General features: G+C 46.5%; 1 protein-coding gene across 2 annotated transcripts in view; it reads right to left on the bottom strand.

Annotated features, from left to right (window-relative positions):
- UBAP2 (ubiquitin associated protein 2) overlaps positions 1-9537 on the bottom strand; it is a 109955-nt gene extending 100418 nt beyond the window's left edge. The window contains exon 1 of one of the 2 annotated variants that reach the window (XM_030511756.1): positions 9444-9537. The gene's annotated coding sequence lies outside the window, so the exon portion shown is untranslated. The remainder of the gene's footprint in view (positions 1-9443) is intronic. The other variant, XM_030511757.1, reaches the window with a different exon arrangement.
- Between the last annotated feature and the right edge of the window lie 9843 nt (positions 9538-19380).

The raw sequence follows: 19380 nt of genomic DNA, 5'->3' as shown, positions 1-19380 counted from the left end.
AACAAGTACTTCTTTGGCTGAACTCTTCCAGCGCTTTAGTTAGATATCCAATTGCTGTAAAAGACTTGAAAGCCTAAGTTCCAGAAACACACGATAATGTTTTGGTTAGCCTTCAGACTCATGGAGCTGTGATGTTTTGAATTTAAATACACTTGGAAAATATGCACAGCATCTTCTTCAAGATGAGCTTTTGGGGAGTTGTTAGGTCTTGTTGTTTTGTTTGTTTGTTTGTTAACTGGTCTAGCTAAATAAAAATATTAACTTTATTCATTTTTGGGAAAAGTAAATTGAGATCATCTTTCCACTTTTTTTTTCTCTTTTAATCAGAAATTTGGGTCATTTTCATACATTCATATAACTTCTGGAAAAAAGGGGTAGAGGCTAAATACTGGAGGTCAGTATTTCAACAAGTTTTGATACATCCAAGAGCCTGAATCCTTGGAAGTTCAATTCCCAACAAGTCCTAAAAGAGCTAAGCATACCAGTTCTTCAAAGCTGGTATTTAGGATTTCAAGAAGGCAGAGCTCCACACCCCTCCAGACAATACACTATTACAAAAGATGATGCAGTCATAACACCCAACCATAAAGTAAGAAGAGTTCAGATGCACTTTTCAGCAAAGTTTAGCACAGTGTTTGAGCTATGCTTATGTGAGGTCACTTCACATTGCAGAGAAATTGAGAAGTCTGAAGTTGAGATTTTTCAGGAAATGTAATGGTTTCATTTTATTCAAAAAAAGGACTAAGTGAATCTCTACATAGAGCTAACTTTCCGCACTATTAGCGTGCCAGAAGAGCTTATGCCCTTCAACACTTCTCCCTTAAAAAAGAACAAAAATATTACCTTAAAAAAAAAAAAAACTTTCACAGCGCATGTGTTCATACATAAACTTCTGGGAGAAAAGGCAACTCATCAATGCTGCACACACATAGGTGTAAATGCAGACCGAAAACACACAGGAATACCAAAAGAAAAGAGATGCAACTTTCCCGTCTGCACTACTGAAGCCCCAGCCACTGCACCCTAACGGAGCAACAACGTTTCAAAAGACTGAAACAGAGATGCAGTGTCAGATAATACACCACACAGATTTAATACCAAAAGAGATGCGGAGAACAGAGACCCCTTTCTCCTCGCCCAGTATTCCACCAGGGCTCATCATTCCCAGCATTTTTTCATTACTCACTTTCGGAGCAGTTCATCAAAGCAGGAATTTTGTTTGTTTGTAAAGACACACCTAAGGTTCCCTAGAATTAATGATTTCTCCTGCTAGGAGCCAGACTTTGGATAATTTGAACAAGCAAATCAAAGTAGCGACTCATCATACCAGTCATTAAGGATACCAAATCTTCCTCCTTTTTCCCCCCACCCCAAATCTGTCTTGTAACTAACCCCAAGCCACATCCTCCTCCAGCTCCTCCATAGGCACCTCACTCTGTCCCTCTCCCCCTCCATACTGCAGTAGGACCGGCACTGACTGAATGGAAGAATGTACCACCAAAACTACATGCTAATAACATATCCTAACTTTTCTCTAATACCGTGAAGCAACTGGAAGGGGAGGAAGAGTTGCATGTCAGATTTTCAATCAGGGTCGGTCAATAAAGAGGACCTACAACCATAAAACCAGTTCCCGGCCACCCATCACTCCTTAATAAAGTCCTGGTGAGGAAAACAATGCCGACTCTAGTTGCTAAACTCCTTGGTTTGTTCTCTCCTACATTTAGCTCCAATCCCAAACAGCTATTTGGTTTTTGCTAGGTGGAAAACTTTTCAGTTACCTCAGTCTGACTCAAATGCTCAAAACCCGCTTGTTCTGGCCTGCCAGGTAAGACGCTTCACTCAATGTTTTTGTGCTCGATTTTTGCTTAGATACTAAAATCAATTGAAAAGGGATGGTTCTATGGTTTCTTGCCCTACATTTTATCCTATTTTATAACAGGTGGATCACTCCATAAATAGAGAAATGCTTAGGAGGCCCTCTGCTCATCAGTTATTTTAATGTATTTGTTTCTTGAGAATACAGAAATCACACATTTTCACTTCCCTCTCTCACGTGACTGAAGTACTCGAAAGCACTCCCTAGCAATCAACAGCATCAGCAAGGGAGATAAGTCATGTAAATATTTGAGGAAGGTTTCCTAGCAAAAACTGAATCCCACTGATGTTTCATTTCAGAGGGCTGTACTAAAAGAGCAGTCCCAACACTTCCCAGATTCAATATCCCTAACTATAATGTAATTTTAACCATTTAAATCTATGTTAACTTTTGTCTGCAGTTATGGGGGTCCTGGGGATTTGAGGGAAGGGGGTCGGACTTGCAAGAATAGGAAAAATAGGCTGATGGATTTCACGTCTAATTTAGCAGACTTGTGTAATTCTGCAAAGTTTTGGCTTCACTCTCACCGTACTTCATACTTCACTGTACAATTTACTATCCACACAATTCCTACACACAACATATACAGGACTTGAGCAATTTTATCACTATCAGACAAACAAATAATACAGGCAAATAATAGAATCCCAGACTGGTTTCGGTTGGAAGGGACCTTAAAGCTCATCCAGTTCCAACCCCCTGCCACAGGCAGGGACACCTTCCACCAGACCGGGTTGCTCCAAGCCCCTGTGTCCAACCTGGCCTTGAACACTGCCAGGGATGGGGCAGCCAGAGCTTCTCTGGGCATCCTGTGCCAGCGCCTCAGCACCCCCACGGTAAATAACTTCTTCTTTGTATCTTACCTAAATCTACCTTCTCCCCATGTAAACCCATTCCCCCTTGTCCTATTCCTACCTGCCCTTGTAAAAAGTCCCTCTCCAGATTTCTTGTAGTACCTTTAGGTACTGGAAGGCTGTTATAGGGTCTCCCCAGAGCCGCCTCCTCTCCCAGCTAACAACCCCAATTTTCTCAGCCTTTCTTCATAGAAAAGAGGTGCTCCAGCCCTGTGATCATGTTTGACTTGTTTCTTCCCTCACAAAACTGGTGAATTATAGTCTCCAGCTAGAGTAAAGACAGCCAATTACTTCCTATTTGCAAGCATAGAAACTATTTGGATTTGAAACACGCATCTTACTGCATTTTCATGGCACCTTCTCTAAACACATATCCCAAAACCACCCACCTCTCCACCTATCCAGAGCCATGAAGTACAGTTACCACCACCGCTGCTAAATTCAATCCTTAATCCACCTCCTTCTCAAAAGCATGTAAGAACATATGGCCTTGAGATTGCCTGAAAGACTACAGATTTGACTATGTCAAGCAGTTTAACCTAGAGAAGAAAGCTTTTTGGGGGGGTTCCTCATCAGTGCATCTACATACCTGAAGGGAAGGTACACAGAACCAGGCTTTTTTCAGTGGTGCCCAATGACAGGACCAGAGACAATGAGCACAGACTGAAACACAAGAGGCTCCATCTGAATATCACGAAATGCTTTTTCACTCTGAATGTGACCGAGTGGCACATTCTGCTGGCACAGGCTGCCCAGTGAGGTGGTGGAGACTCCATTTCTGGAGATGCTCAAAGGACATGCAGACATGGTCCTGGGCAACCTGCTGTAGGTGGCTCTGCTTGAGCAGGGGGAAACAAGATGACCTCCAGACGTCCCTAGGGACCTCAGATAGTCTATCATTAGATGAAGTAAAAGGCAAGGCGTCTAAAAGAAGAGCTGTTATTAAAAATGCCCCACAAGCCTCATTAGGGACAACTCTCAAAGCTCTAGCATTTCCGCTCAGACAGACACAAAAGAAAATCAAGCGAATGCCTATCTGTCTATCTTTAATTACACCAGGCAGGGTGAAAGTCAGTGGAACTCTACACCCAGCAACATACACTACTACATCAACAAAGTGGTAAACAATTAAAACTGGAGTACAGGCATAAAGCTGCAAGATGCTTCATATTTGCAGTGGTAACAGAGAACTACTCAAGAAAGATAATAAGCGTCTTTTCCCAAGATACAAAGAAAAGCTCCTGGGCATGGCTGCTACCTGGACGTCAAGAAGCAGCATGGAAAGCCAACAGACTGAGGACATGTATCAGAAGGTTTTCTCTAACTCTGAAGGAAAAAAACCAAAAACAAAAACAACAATGCTTTTGCATACTCATTAACTTGCCTCTGCCAAGCTGGTAACACTATCTCGAGATTTCTCTAAACTGCATTTTAGACAGCTACCCCTTAGCACTTACCCCATGTTCAAAACACTCAAACTCATTCAGTGGCTAATAAAAGAAAGTGAAGCACAAGACTGGGAGTGCAGTACTGCACGCCCTCATCGCATTTAGTCACCCAAAGTTAACATCAGCAACTTAGGTCCCCCTTATGTCGGTCTCAAAATGGATCACAAGTCACTGATCTGAAGAATGTGTGACTGAAAGATGAAATAAAAGCCTATAAGAAAAACATCTGTCCCTCGGGGTACAACCCATCAAAAGCATGGACCAGAATTTCTTGAATCCAACATATAACGTACAGCCTGCCACCAGGATTCCTTTCAGATTCATGTTGTTGAAACTGCATCTAAGACAACATGCAAGTTTGAAAATCAAGGCAGAATGTAAACACAGAAAGAAAAAAAAAAAAGGAAAATAAATCAGCAACAGCCTTCAAATACAGGGAAACAGGGACAAGGACGTGATAGTATGAGATATAGGTCAAGTGTTTACCACAGAAAAAACATTATTCAGTTAACATTTAAAACCGAATAGAAAGAGGAAACAAAGTTTTCAGAAGCCATATGCTTCATTCTATATTATTCTATCTACCATTCTCGAAACACTTAACAAAACAAAGACAGTGGAAAAAGAATTCACTTTCTTCGCTAAAAAACAATCTTGGTATGGGTCTCTAAAGCATCATCCTACTTCGAGGAACGACAGTTGTATTTCTTTTGACTAAATGTTCCAGATGAAACCTATGCCACACACAGTAAAACTGCAAAAAGACTTCCTCCTCTACATCTAACCATTAAAACTATTCAGGAATATGATCATAGCTCCTGAATTCAAATTTTACACCTTCAAATTTTACACCTTAGGCTGCCTAATATACTAAGACAGACTCTTTTATTCCCCCATTAAACCAGGTTAACAGAAGTGCAACCTGATGATTCAAATCTGAAGGTTAAGCAAGTATTTGCATTTTCTTCATTTAACTTTGGATTCAAATACTAAATGGTTCTGTAACATAAATTCTGTTGCATCTTCTGCAGATCTGGAATAAACTGTGTTGCCTGCTTGATAAGGAAAAAGAAAATCCAAACTATAAAGTTCAAAAATATGAGTACTACTTCGGGCAAACCTTAAGTTTCAAGACAGACCAAAGCTGTCTCAACATGGGAAACATTTCATTGTTTTCAATGTAAAATGCTAGGCTCAGCCAGCTTAAGGACTCCTCCAAGCTCATCTGCTGGAAGGGTGATTTAAGAAGCTGGGGAGGAGGGAGAAAGGAAAAAAGCTTGACAAGATTACCTTCAAAAGAAGCCTCAGTATCTTGCAGCTTTCACAGACAGCTGGCCCCCCCCCAAAAAGAAAAAGAAAAAAGAGAGGATTTCAAGAGAAGTGAGAGTAGAAACGACTCCATCCAAGGGAACCGTGCAAAGTTGTTCACAAAACCTATCTTACAAGTTTTACAATCTAGAGAGAACATAAATAAAACAGTATACTCAGCAAAATAGTTATGATGCAGTAAAAGCAAGATGAGCAAGCCATGAGATCTTAGGCATCAGACAGTATCACCTCTAATCTCTCTGCCTTTAGTCACTGTTTAGTCTCTGCAGCACTGAGAAGCAGAGGGTTTGGGGGAAGGGACTGAGAGTACCACAGCTGTGAAACAGACTGCAGGAGCTCCTGGTGGACCAGGAGTTCCGACAAACCGCCAGGTTAGACAGCCAAAATTAAAGAGTGTGGACTCCCACGTTAGAGCAAAATGGAGAAACCCTTTGTATGATTTTTGTAAAATACAAACCTTAAGTAAGTGCAAAGGAGTTACTTGACAACCTTTCATCCTGGCTCTCACTTTAATGAACATAACTTGTTTAGGGAAGTTGTATGAAAAACAGTGCAAGTCCAAACTACGTCTTCTCTGAAAAGTAAAGAGGACACAATGGGCTACAAGTGAGCACACTGTATCCGAAATAAAATCAATGAAAGGCTCCAACAGAACAACATCACATAAGTGGATATTACTTGTATTTCCTTTAGCACCTTCCATTCAGTAGTTATGAAATATACAAATACAACACTGAGTGTTGCCAATCTGTCATCTCATAAAGGGGACGAGTCACTTGGCCTCTCTTTTACCAAGGTCATACGAGGCTGTTACAAACCTGAGCTCAGAGCATACGTCTTTCAGAGTCCTGCTCATGTGCTTTAACCAAGTAAGAGACAAAGATGAAGAAAAAAGATTAATAACAGATATAAAGTTGTATTCTTTCATGAAGAACCTATTTCAAGTCCTGGTATACTATACATTATTGAAACTGCAAGTAAGCGTTACTATTAATAGTAATACTAGCAATACTAATTATTAACAGAGTATTAATAGTCTATGATACATAGATTTCTCAAGCACTACTAATCAGCATACTATATTACTATGATCAGTATTACTAGGGGGACACCAGCAACAAATATAAAACATACCAAAAAATGGCATTCTATGAGGAAAGCATCCCATGAAATAGAAGCCCATGGAAGAAATCTTAAAACATCAAAAATCTGCTTCTAAGTTATGAAACAGTAGCTTAAAAATTGGAGGAACTAAAAGGAAAACAACAAACAAGCAAACAAACAAATAAATAATAGCTTCTGGTAACAGACAAGATTTTTTTGGTTGGGTTTTCCCTTAGCTTCTGGAGATTTTAGTGGCAAGTCTTATAACTCCGAAGTCCCCCTCAAATGGTCAAATCCTTTTGCAAGCCATGGCACCAGGAGTTTTTTTGAGGACTGGCTAAAAGAACGCAAGTGAAATGGCCTGAATTTCTGAAGTCCTACGCCTTTGTTTTTATTATTATAAACATTTTTACATCAATACAATGGTAAAACTGCAACTAGAACAAAGCAGAATACAGCCTGCCCAATTCCCACTCTTCCCCACTTCCTTTAAGTTACCAAGACTTAAAGGTATACAAACACAAAAAAAAGGCTGAGGTTATAAACACAAAAAGCTGGCTCACTTTCCAGACTCTGCATCAAAATTGGTTTACACCAGTTAATCCAGTTTCTCCATGTAACCCCTCCAGGAGTCCCAAAACATCATTAATGCTGCATAGTGATTTAGCCTTGCTTGCTTTCAAGTTACCTAGGGTAAGGTTAAAAATAAATTCTTCAAACAAGTTAGGTCAAACCACCACAGAGAGATTGGGCCCAGGTATAAATACTGAGTCAGCCAGGTAGGAATCCGAACCCAGATGCCACTAAAGAACGTGATACAACTGAGGGAATTGCTAAAAGGGCCTTGTAAATATTAAAACAGCAAAGCCTAAGAAGGCTGAGTCGCTGCCGTTTGTCGGGAAGGGCTCCACTTCAACGGCAGGCAAGCGCTGCTGCTCCAGGCCTGCACATCCCCCCCCTCCCTTCCCTTCACACACATCCAGCTCCAATTTCTCTCCTTGAAAAAAACAGCTGCTCTCAGGCCAGGACAGCCCCTCCATTTCAGCAGCCACCACCGCCTCAGCGGCTACCGCCTGGATGGGCTGCTCTATTATAGGCATTCAGCATTTACTCTAATTGAGATGACTAGGGGCCAATTGCTGCTTGGTAGCTAGGGACAAGCAGGCTGGCACTCATGAGCTTCCCCTTACACACAGCTCCACACCGAATCCGAAGTTTCTGTTCCACAGGACTGCCTGTTCCTTTGACAACAGCCAGGAGGGCTCTGCACATCCATGCTCCTGATGTTAACACACCTACAAGAGAGAAGCTTCAAACCAGGTTCACCCTGAGCAACTCCCAGGTGGCATTCAACAGCACTGCAGGCATTTCAGCACAGATTTTTAACTCTATTTCACATCGCAGTGCTCAGATCCCTGCCATCAGGCTCAAAGGTGCACCAGGTGCCTTTCTACACCCAGCTTCTTGCAGAAAGGTTTCTACCAGTTCACTTTCCTGCTGTGATTTTCTTCAGCAACAAAAACAAACACAGAAGAGCTTTCTTTCTTGTTTTTAAACATCACCTAAGCCAGCCCAGTTGCAAAGCCTTACCCTGACTTCCATTTCTCAGCAAGCACACATAATCAGCGGTGAGGAAGGACTAGGTAGAGGAGGTTAACAGAGAGAATGGTTCATTCCTTGCCGTGCCCTCAAGTAACCTACTGTTGCTGCCCAGATGTTATTGTCAGTGAATTCTGTAACCATGACACGGCTCCTCTGCCCCAAAAGCAAGGGAAGGAGATGAGGGAAGACAACACAGAAACAAAGCCCCACACAAGGCACAAATCTATAGTTACTCACTCCCTTGCTCCGTCCCTGTGCTGCCAGCCCTCCTTCGCCCTGACTCGAGATTAGGAAGGGGCCCAAAGGTACACACCCCCCTCCACCAGCACCTCCAGCTGCATCCCCCTTTCATCACACACCCCCAGCCCGCACAGCCAGGATCAGCACTAACCCGTCAGGAGAGAAAGCACAGCCGTAAGGAAATAAGAAACAAGGAGGACTGGGTGCAGGACCCCCTCCCAAGAACGGCAGAGGGCGGAAAGCTAACCTCCCTCTCCCCGCACCTACCGGGGGTCGGGCGGGCTCCCGCTCCTCACGGGAGCTGCCACAACCGCGGCCTACTCGGCGGCCTTGAGGAGGGGAGAGGCGGGGGGGGCGGCAATGTAGGGCAGGGCGGCCGCCGGGAAAAGTAGGGCAGAGCCACCACCCACCCCCCCCCGAACTCAAACCCCTCGGCAGCCGGGCAGGGGCTGCCCTGGCAGGCACCCGCCACCCGGGACAAAAGCTCGCACCGGGGCGGGAAACCGGGCCCCGCCGCCCCCCGCCGCCTCAGGGACCAACGGCCGCCCGCGGGCCGTTGGGCGAGGGAAAGCGGGGAGGGGGGGGGGTTGCCTCCCGCGGGCGCGCGCGCGCGGGCCCCCCCCGCACACACACACACACCCCCCCCCCCACCCCCGCACGCCCCCTCCCCGCCGCCGCGCGCGGGTGCGGGATGGGGGGGGGGGGGGTCGCAGCGCGCGGTACCTGCCCAATGCGCTCACAAAGCAGCAGCGGCGGCGGCGGCGGCGCCCACCACGGTCACGTGACCCGCGCCTCGCTCCCCCCTTCTCCTTCTCCTTCTCCTCCTCCTCCTCCTCCTCCTCCTCCTCCTCCACGCGCGCGCGAGGCCGCTCCCTCCCCCCCTTCCACCTCCACGTGACGTGACGTGACGCGACGTGACGCGTTGTCCCCCCCTCCCCCGCGCGCTCGCTTCCCGCCGCTTTCCCGCGCGGCTCGCCCCGCACGCACCCGCTCAGCGCGCGCCCATCCACCGGCCCTTCCGCCTGCCCCCGGCACCACGTGAGCAGGGCGGGGGCGAAGCCGGACCCTGCCCCCGGCACGTGACCGGCGCTGCGCGCGGCGGAAGGAGGAGGGGCGGGGGGCGGGGGAGAGGGGAGGAGGGAAGCGTGCGGCAGATGGCCCCGCCCACCGCCGCCTCAAGCCCCGCCCACGGCCACCAGAGGTCCCGCCCACCGCCGCCTTCAGGCCCCGCCCACCGCCGCCGCCGCGGTGAGGGGAGTGGTGGCCCGAGGGGCCGCACCGGGGTGACCCCGCGCCGGGGCCGGGTTGCAGCCGCTGCCGGGGTCGGTCTCAGCGGAGGATTGAGGAGCCGGGAAGGAGCAGTGCGGGGACGGGAGGCCCCGCCTCAGCGCTCTGTGAGGTCGCGGGGCAGGCAGAGGCTCTTCCAAGCCCGCCCCGGCCGGGCAAGGCGGGGGATGTTCCCTGCCATGGCTCGGTTCCTCTCTCGCTGGCTGAAGGAACGTTTCGAACATGGAGGGTTCGGGGGTTTATTTTAGGTTTTATTTATTGTTATAAGGTGGCTTTTATCTAGTGCCCTGCAGGGTTTTGGCAGGAGTGACTGTGAGTGGTTTGTGTCACAGATAACAGCCTGCTCAGGTTGCCTGCTTGTGCTCATCACATTTGGCGCTTCTGCCTCAAACAGTGTTCAAGCTGAGCCAATGCGGGTTATGGGCTTTCCAGGGCTCCTTTCTTCCTTCTCGAGCTATTGTTATGGGGCTTCATCCCTGACAAGCAGGTCCAGAGAGGCCACGGAGATGCTGCGAGGGCTGGAGCAGCTCTGCTCTGGAGCCAGGCTGAGAGAGCTGGGCTGGTTCAGCCTGGAGAAGAGAAGGCTCCTGAAGGGGAGACCTTAGAGCAGCTTCAGTGCCTAAAGGGGCTACAAGAAGCCAGGAGAGGGGCTTTGGCCAAGGGCCTGTAGGGACAGGACAAGGGGGAATGGCTTTAATCTGCCAGAGGGGAGATTGAGATTAGATATAAGGAAGAAGCTTTTCCCTGTGAGGGTGCTGAGGCGCTGGCACAGGGTGCCCAGAGAAGCTGTGGCTGCCCCATCCCTGGCAGTGTTCAAGGCCAGGTTGGACACAGGGGCTTGGAGCAACCTGCTCTAGTGGAAGGTGTGCCTGCCCATGGCAGGGGGTTGGAACTGGATGAACCTTAAGGCCCCTTCCAACACAAACCAGTCTGGGATTCTGTGATATCCCAAAAAATCCACATGGCTAGAGAATCAAAAGGATCCTTCACATTCTCTCTCCACAGTTGCTGAGACCTACAGCTGAGTGGTCAGGAAATCGGAACCAATTCTGTGCTTACATTAATTCCTTTTAAGTGTTACACTGTATTGCCAGGCCAGACACAGGGGGCACCCCACTGACATGGAGGAATCCCAGGATAAAGGATAGCTGCACCACAGGAGGAAGAGGTCAAGAAGAGTGTGCTGGGGACTAAGGCAGAACAGCAAAGGGGTGGCACAGCAGTGTGTCAGAGCACTTGGTGCAGCTACTGGCAACCTAAACTGAATGGTGATAGGACAGATGGCAAGAGAGGTTGCTTGTCTCCCCAAGAAGATGAGTTTCAGATTATGAGCCAAGAAAAAAAAACCCAAAACTTTTTCCCTTTAGACTTTTTCCTGTTGTGCATTTCTCCCACAGTGCATTTGCCCAAAATGTATCAGTTATGCCCTTCTGGCACCTTTCTTCGCAGCGCCTGGCATTTTAAGTCAGGGCTCACTCAGTCCATGCGGAAATTGGTGCCTACTTGGTGCTCTGCGGAGCAGCCAGGGTTGGTGAAGGCAGCGGGGCCACCAGGTAGCAGACTCTGCTCTCTGGTGCCTCCAGCGATGCATCCTGTGGTTTTTGACCTTTTCTGTGGTCTTACCTTCCTTTACTGCTGTTTGCTCATCCTCTGTCCCTTGGCCCCATACTCCCCACATAAGTAGAGTGGTCATCAAATCTCATTTTACACTAAGCAATATCTGAAAGTTAATCAGTGTTCATGCTTCTGCCTTCCCTGCTTAGACAAATTCAAGCAGCCTGTGGTCTGGACTAACCTTGATTTTTTTACGTGCACAGGCAGGAGCTACAGCAGTTCCTACTGCTGGGAAGCAGCAAGACCTCTCTAGTCCCACCTTTCTCCAATAATATAGAGGGTCTGTAGAGCTAAATTGAAATTTAGACCAAACAGCACATAGGTAGTGTTGGTTTTCTTGAGGCATCTGTTGATATTTTGTTTTATTACTACTGGGGGGGAATTAATTGTAGCTCTAAATAAAGTTTCACAAGCTTTGTGACAAACATGTCTGCAGCTCCATAATCTGTGGATTTAATCAGTGTTATTAGCATTCTTTCATCATGACTTGGCAATCCTTTGCTAATCAAGATGGATATTTGATGTGCAGCATGCAACAACAAAGGCTGAGAGCTCTTGGGATGCTGTAGTCAGATGGTGTGGTGCCAGCTGGAGTGTGTCTCCGAATATCACACAGAATCCAGCGCAGGAGCATTTGGACTAGGAGAAAATTAAACAGGGATACCAGGACAAAAGCACTGGAGACTCCTCTCTGCTGTACATGGAGTAAATATAAATGAGAAAATGGTGCCTTTCACTGCCAAAGCTTCCAGTGGAAAGCAAAAGGAATAAACTGATGGAGGCTCAGGGATACAGACCCTTGCTCCAAATATTTGGTGCATTAGGCTTGGAGAGGAGACCCTGCACTGTACACAAGCGAAGGTCTGACCAGGCCTAGCAGGTGAATTCTACCTACTGCCTGTGTCAGGACTTGATCTGCTGGAAAGGATTTGTGACCTTTTCAGTTTCCAACTAGTAAAGAATAATCCGGTGCAAGTGCAAATCCCACTGTACGTTTAACTTACTTCAGGACTGCTTTCCCCAGTCGCATACTGCGGATTTCTTAAATAGCTTGCAGTCCATGTACCACAGCCTGGAACCCACCATTCTGGCGCTTTGGCATTCTACTTGCTAGTCCCATTTGGGAGTCAGGAGAAACCGCTAGTGTTAAGAATATCACCCTGTTCCTGGTTCAGAAATCTGCTCTACTTCTGTGCTACAGACAAGAAATGAAAACCCATCTCTTCTTCACAGGCTCGGGCTGCAGTATATCTTCCCTCCTCTTGCTAATGCTCTCTTCTGCTTTCCACACTTCCAATTCTTGCCCCTTGTTCTCATTGGACAACTAGTCGAACTGAGCTGGAGTTCAGTTTTTCCCAATTTAGTCTGAAGTTTTTAATTCTCTTGTGCTTCCCCCCCCCCCCCCCCAAGGTACATCACTTGGTCTGATAAAAGTTCTGCTCTTCTCTGCAAACTGTTCTTACAGCCTTAACCCATGACACCTGCATCAACAGCACTGCCCTTCTCCAAAACATACTCCAGTAGCCTCAGAGAGACAACGTAATGCAGTCATACTTGGACTCTGTAAGGAAGAGGCTCCACGTGAAGAAACCAAGCTTGACTTTCAGGTTTGAGTTGAGTTTGCACGGAATAAAGAATTCTCTTTAGTTATAGTGGAGCAACTGAAAATCTTGGATGCAAAGTGGGGTTGTCTTAAGAGATGCTAGCCTTTGGTGTACCAGTGATTGCTGGTGCGTTTGGACTTGGGGTGAAACTTGTAAAGATGCTGTGTAGAAATGGGACCCAGCACATTAGATCGTGTTAATGTGCATGCAGAAGCAAGGCTTCAGCAACAATTGTATGTGAAAGGGTTGCTATTTCAGTTGTGGAAGTAAGGCCTGCTATTATAAATGCCATTCATGGCACTGAAGGCAGGAAGGGTAATGATATCATTGTGTCTAGCCTTCATACAGCCTACGCCATTAACATTCCTAACATCCACAGGCTGCATTAGTCCCTTCTGTCTCAGCATCATCCTGGGAATTCATGTTGGACTGCTTGATCACTGTTCAGAGTTGGTGCATGCCTGGAGACAGACCCTGTTCTGTAGGTGCCCCTGCAGCCCTTGGTCCATGTTTTCTCACCTTGCAATTTGGCTGTATGAAAAAGGTGATGCATTTTCTTGTGACTGGAATCTGAAATCGCTCTGTACGAGCAATCTTAACCCCATTGTTATTTTCCATTCTTCCAATGTTTTCCATTACACGTTTTATCTGCGGTGACTTTGTACTTATTGCCAGATTGCTGAGACAGTTCAACACATCTGGGCTTGATACTGACCCTGCAGAACCTCACTATAAAGATCTGTTTTGGGGAGGATGATGGCAGTTGTTAATCTGTGTAGTGCGTGCTCTGCTAATAGGGGCTGCCGAGTTTGTTCTGTCGTACTACCTGACTTAATTCTGACATGCCCATTGGTACCTTTATCAGCCAAACAATCTCTAGGAATTAAGGAGACTTTTGTTAAAGAGAATTACTTTCCACACAACCTTATTGCGTGGCATTAACTGTACATCTAGCCTTACCATTTGGCATTATTTTGCCTGTGACATCAAGGAAAGTAGTCCACAGGAATCTGGTCACCCGTCTGTGCCCTGCTCAAACAGTGGCATGCTTCCAGCCTCTTAAAATTTCCGAAGATTAACTTTATCTCCATGGAGCCAGAAGTTTCCCTGGCCAGCTCTTACAGAACTTGGGGGGTGAGGGTGGGGTGGGGTTGGGCTAGATGATCACTAAAGGTCCCTTTCAACCCACAGCTTCCTTCTGACCCAAACCATGAACTTTTGGGTATAGATGTCTCAGGTGACAGAAAACCATTTCTGACTGTCAAATGTTACTTTGCTCTAGGCAGTCCATAATCAAACAACCACCTATTTCTTCTTTCCCACTATGGCACTACTAGAGCATCCTGCTTTGTAGCGGAACAAAAGGCAGGTATTTTATGGAACACTTCTACCTTTATACTCATCTCTCAGTGCTTTTAAAACTCTCTACAAGTGGGCCAGTACAATTGCCAGGAATTGTTCTTTAAGAGGTTGAAAGATCTTGGAAGAAAAAAAAATCTTTTCCTGGTATAGTTTATACCAGCTTATACAAGAATAAACATAGAGGAATTTATTTTATGTTATTTTTCTAATTTAAGTTACAGGCAACTCGAAGTTTATCAACCAGAGACACCAGTTGCCTACATGCAGAGCTAGTTCATTCTGGGATAGCTGATTAGCTCAGCTGCAGTGCCCTGTAAATGCAAAGGTATTCAATTGCTGGGCCACACTGACATGCCCATGCCCTGCTAGAGACTTTTAAACATCCTGGCACCATGTTGCACACTGCCTCTTGCAGTGCTTACACAGCATCTGCCTGTATCAGCTGGATTTTAACGGGCCTAGTGGATTCTCAGCCCTCTCTTACTCCAGATAAGGTAAATGTTCCTCTAATTGATTGGTAATAAACTAATAGGGTTGTAAAGTGGAAGCTGGATGTTGCCCCATTTGCTGTTTTCCCTCAAACTTCATCTTAGGATAAATTACAAGCATTTTTATTCCATGATACATTTTTGGAGAATGTTTTGAAGCATCTCCAGAGAGATTTACCAACTCTGGTTAAATATCGGTCATCTGCTCTAGATTATAAAAGGGCTGTTTGTAGATGAGGCAACTGGCAATGGCAGGAGGTTGAGAGACCTTTGGGAACTACAGGCTGGTCAGCCTGCCCTCAGTCCCTGTGAAGGTGATAGAGCAAATAATGCTGAAAGCCATTTCCAAACATATTGAGGCCAAGAAGGTGATTGGGAGTAGTCAGCATGGATTTACACTGGGGAAGTCATGTCTGACCAACCTAATCACCTTCTAAGATGAAATGACTGCCTTGGTAGATGAGGGGAGAGAAAGGGATGTTCACTTTGACTTTAGCAAGGCTTTTAACAGTGTTTCTTTCAACAGCCTCACAGGTAAGTTGATGAACTAGAGTAGGAATACAGACAGCAAGGCAGACTGAACACTGGCAGACCTGCTGGATTCAAGGGGTTCTGATCAGTGGCACAGAGTCCAGCTGAAGCCAGTGGTGGTGTACCCTAGGTCCTAGGTACAATAGTGTAGAATATCTTCATTCATGGTTTGACAGTGGGTCAGAGAGCAGCTTCAGCAAGTTCACACATGGCACAGAACTGAGAGGAGTAGCTGGTGCACCAGATGGTTGTGGTTGTGGTGCCGTTCAGAGGGACCTCAAGAGGCTGGAGAAGTAGACCGACAGGAATCTTACAAAATTCAACAAAGGGAAATGTTAAGTTACACCCTTGGGAAGGAATAAGCCCATGTGCCAGATGTGGCCTGAGGCCAACCATCCGGAAAGCAGCTTGGCAGAAAAGGAACTGGAACTTGTGGACAAGTGGAACACAAGCCAGCTATTTTTGCCTTGCAGCAAAGGCCAACAACATCTCCCTGTGTTAGGAAGAGTACTGCCAGCAGATTGAGGAGGATCCCCTATTTTGACCAGGTCAGCACTGCTGTGACACATCTGGAGTGCTGTGTCCACTTCTGGGCTCCCCAATGCAAGAAAGACATGGGCATACTGGAGGGAGTCCAGTGAAAGGTCACGGAGGTGATGAAGAGACTGAAGCACCCGACATCCAGGCACAGGCTGAGAGAGCTGGGGTTGCTTAGCCTGGAGAAGAGAAGGCACGGGTGATCTTACCAGTCCTTCACCTCATGGGAGCGACTAAAGAAGATGAAGCTGGTCTTCTCAGTGGTGTGCTGTGATGAACCACAAATTGAAAAACAGAAAATTCCATTTATAGGTAAAATTTTTTTCCTGTGAGCGTGGTCAAACACTGGCACGGGGAGCTTGTGGAGTCTCTGTTCTTGAAGATATTAAAAACTTGACTGGACATGGGCATGGGCAGCTTGCCCTAGCTGACCCTGCTTTGAGTAGGGGGTTGGATGAGGTGATCTCCAGAGGTCCCTTTCAACCTCAACTACTTATTCTGTCATTCAGAGAGTACAGGCACCCAGCTTCCAGGAATATAACTTGCCCCCTCTGACCATTTCTTACTCCAAGTGTGTGTTAGTCAGTTGAGAAAGGAACTTATGTCCTATGAGCCGGAATTTTCCCTATAATCACTTTATATTGCTCTGTGAAGAACCCTCAAGCTCTGGATGTTTCCCTTCCCCTTAAGCAAAGAGCTGAGAGCAGCCCAGAGCACAGGGCTAAAAGCTTTCCCCAAAATCGAATGCACTTGAAGTACAACAGCATCAGCCTACTGTATACATACCAAGATAAGGGGGGTAATATTTTTTTTTGGAGTCAAAGCCTATTCTACAGGTAAAAAGCTAAAGTTGGCTGCCTGTGATTAATAGGAAAGAGATGCTTCTATAAATACACACAGCAAGTCATCATTACTCCTGGAAGGGAAAAAAGTCTCTATGAAGTGGTTTTACCAGAGAGCAAGATCAGTTGTTGTTATAGCATAATAGCTTTATCGGCATCCTCGCTGGCTGCTGCGTGGTGTCCAGCAGCCCGCAGCAGCAGGAAGCAGGCTGCCACCACAGCAAGCGAGGAAATGCATGGTGTTTTTCTTAGTGCTGACCAACTGTTTCTCACCTTCTTGGCTCCAAGAGCTCTTTTAGGGCTCATACACACAGAGAAGAAAAATTGTCCAGCACTGTTACCTAGGTGAGTACTTACTAGAATACAGCAGCTATAGGGAGAGGAGTTCTACAGCAACAGTGCCAGTCTGCGTCTCCATAAAGGCAACCTTTAGTCACATCTTTTCCATTTGCCTAGAATCTCTCAAATTTCTATTGTAGATGAGCCTGTGTGCTTAACATCCAACATGCACAGACTCCAGGGGTTCTGTGGAGAGAGGAAACCCCTGAAACAGGAGAACTTTTGACAACACAGGAAAAAGACCCAGGCTATAAATCTTTCTGCTGAGACTTCAGTTTCCCTGGAGCACAAAACTTGCTCTGTTTATGTCTTTAGCACTAACAGGCCAAGCATCTGTCTAGCTTACCTTTTGACAGCAGCTCTGCACTGAAGGCCTGTGGCTTCTCTCTTACTTCTCCCACCTCGTGGTAGACCTTAATGATGAGGGAAAGGTAAGACCCTCTGTGCAAGGCAGTACTTTGGAGCAGCTGAGCAGTAGCTGCCAAATGCTATGTTGGCTTTGTGGTCTCTTGAGCCTTGCAGGGGACTGAAGCCATCCTGACATTTCTTCTTCCAGATGTCAACGCTTGGGGAGCACTGAGGAATTTGGGAGGCAAAGCACAGAGGTTTTTGTTTTCTAACACACTGTACACTTGCTCACTTTCAATCTCTCATACAATGGGCTGCCCTTGACCAGAGAACAGTTCAAGCACTGTGTTCCTGGCATCTCCTAATTTAGGAATCCATTTACCAGACCTTGAAAGCACCTTGCACTGGAGAAGACTATCCTAATCCTCCTTTCAGAAGATAGGTTAGGAAGAACTAACAGAACCAGGATGAAACTATTCCCACAATGCTGTCCCAGTTTGGCTTCCTTGTTCTACAGCAGTGGTGCCACCCGCTGGCAAGAGCTGAGATCCCAAGTCACACAACTCAGCAACAAAATACACCCAAGAAGGGAGGTGATGACAGCCGAGCAAACCTGCAGCAGCTGGGCTGGGAGTTGGAGGCAGGCAGCAGATTGAGTGTTGAAAGGGATAACAGGCACTGCCACCGTGTTTGTAGTGTACAGTAAAAGCACAGTCGATAGCAGCACAGACCTGCTGCAGGCTCCAGGCCAAGGAGTGCAATGGATCCACAGCCAGAAGTGGCAATGGCCAAGCACAGTCAGTGAGGAAGAGCTGAGGGAACCTGGACTGTTTGTTCAGTGTAAGGAGTGAAGACCGTGAAAGAGTTGAAAATCCCTTCCAAAGAAGATGAGCTGCCTCACAGAAGGAAACAAACTGCTTCATCTGCACAATGAATGGGAAAGCAAGGGGACCTGCAAGACAGGAGATGGACCAAAATAGCTGAATACTAGAATTAGCTGCTGGGGGAGGATTTGGACTCTTTATTGCTCAGATTTAAGCTGGACACACATCTAGGAGGAGTTCAATGAGCACTGACTGTCTTGGTATTCCCTGAGGTCCTTTTTGGTCCTGCAAGTCCGAAAACGGATCCCACACCACCTGAATGCTGTACTCAACGCAGCGTCCAATGCAGCTGGGGAGTTTGTAGCCCTTGTTGCCAGAGCCTTTTCTAACCAATCATCTCCTGCATGTCTTCGGGAACAGGGACGCTTTTTCTTTGCATCTGTCAGCTCTCAAACAAGTTTGGTATAAGGCTCAGTAGGATGACAGTATAGGACTCATGCCTTTTTAGACTCTCCTCTTCCTCTTTTGGCACCTCCAAGCATCAGTAATGTCCACTACAGTACCACAGGGAGCAGAGATGGTGCAGCTGGAGACATAGTCTCCATAGCTTGCATACAAAGCTGTGGTCTGTCTATGACCATGGAAACTAGCACCCTGAGGTGAGACAAAGCGTGCAGATGGGGATGGAAGAGCTGCCTTTAAGCATGTGATGTTAGACCTCTTAAGGACATTCCTTCCCTGGAATAAAATAACCTTCCCCATTCTAGGCAGGGAAGAGGAGGCAGAGAAGTAAGACAGCTGGACAGAGGCCTCACTCTTCTTTGCAATAAAAGTATGTGGAAGATACAGCGCTACAAATGCAGTTTTGGTACGTAAGGTATTCCTGAAACCTTACACCTAACTGTCTACCTACAAGTATCTGTGCTGCTGCCCAACACTTCCAAGAGGTATTTCCATCTTAGAAAAATAAGGTGGTTGAAAGGAAACTCTAATCTCAAACAGATGAGGTATCAGGAGAAGAAGAAGGAGACTCTTTGAAGAGTTTAAAAGTCCCAACTCTGCCATTATATATATTTCCTATGGAAGCAGGCAGTGTTACTGCAGCTGAACAGAGACCAGAACTGGTGTTTAAGCTATGAAAAACATAA

Source organism: Strigops habroptila, chromosome Z (genome assembly GCF_004027225.2).
Source record: "Strigops habroptila isolate Jane chromosome Z, bStrHab1.2.pri, whole genome shotgun sequence".
Lineage (NCBI taxonomy): Eukaryota > Metazoa > Chordata > Aves > Psittaciformes > Psittacidae > Strigops > Strigops habroptila.
This window is presented reverse-complemented; position numbering and strand designations above follow the sequence as displayed.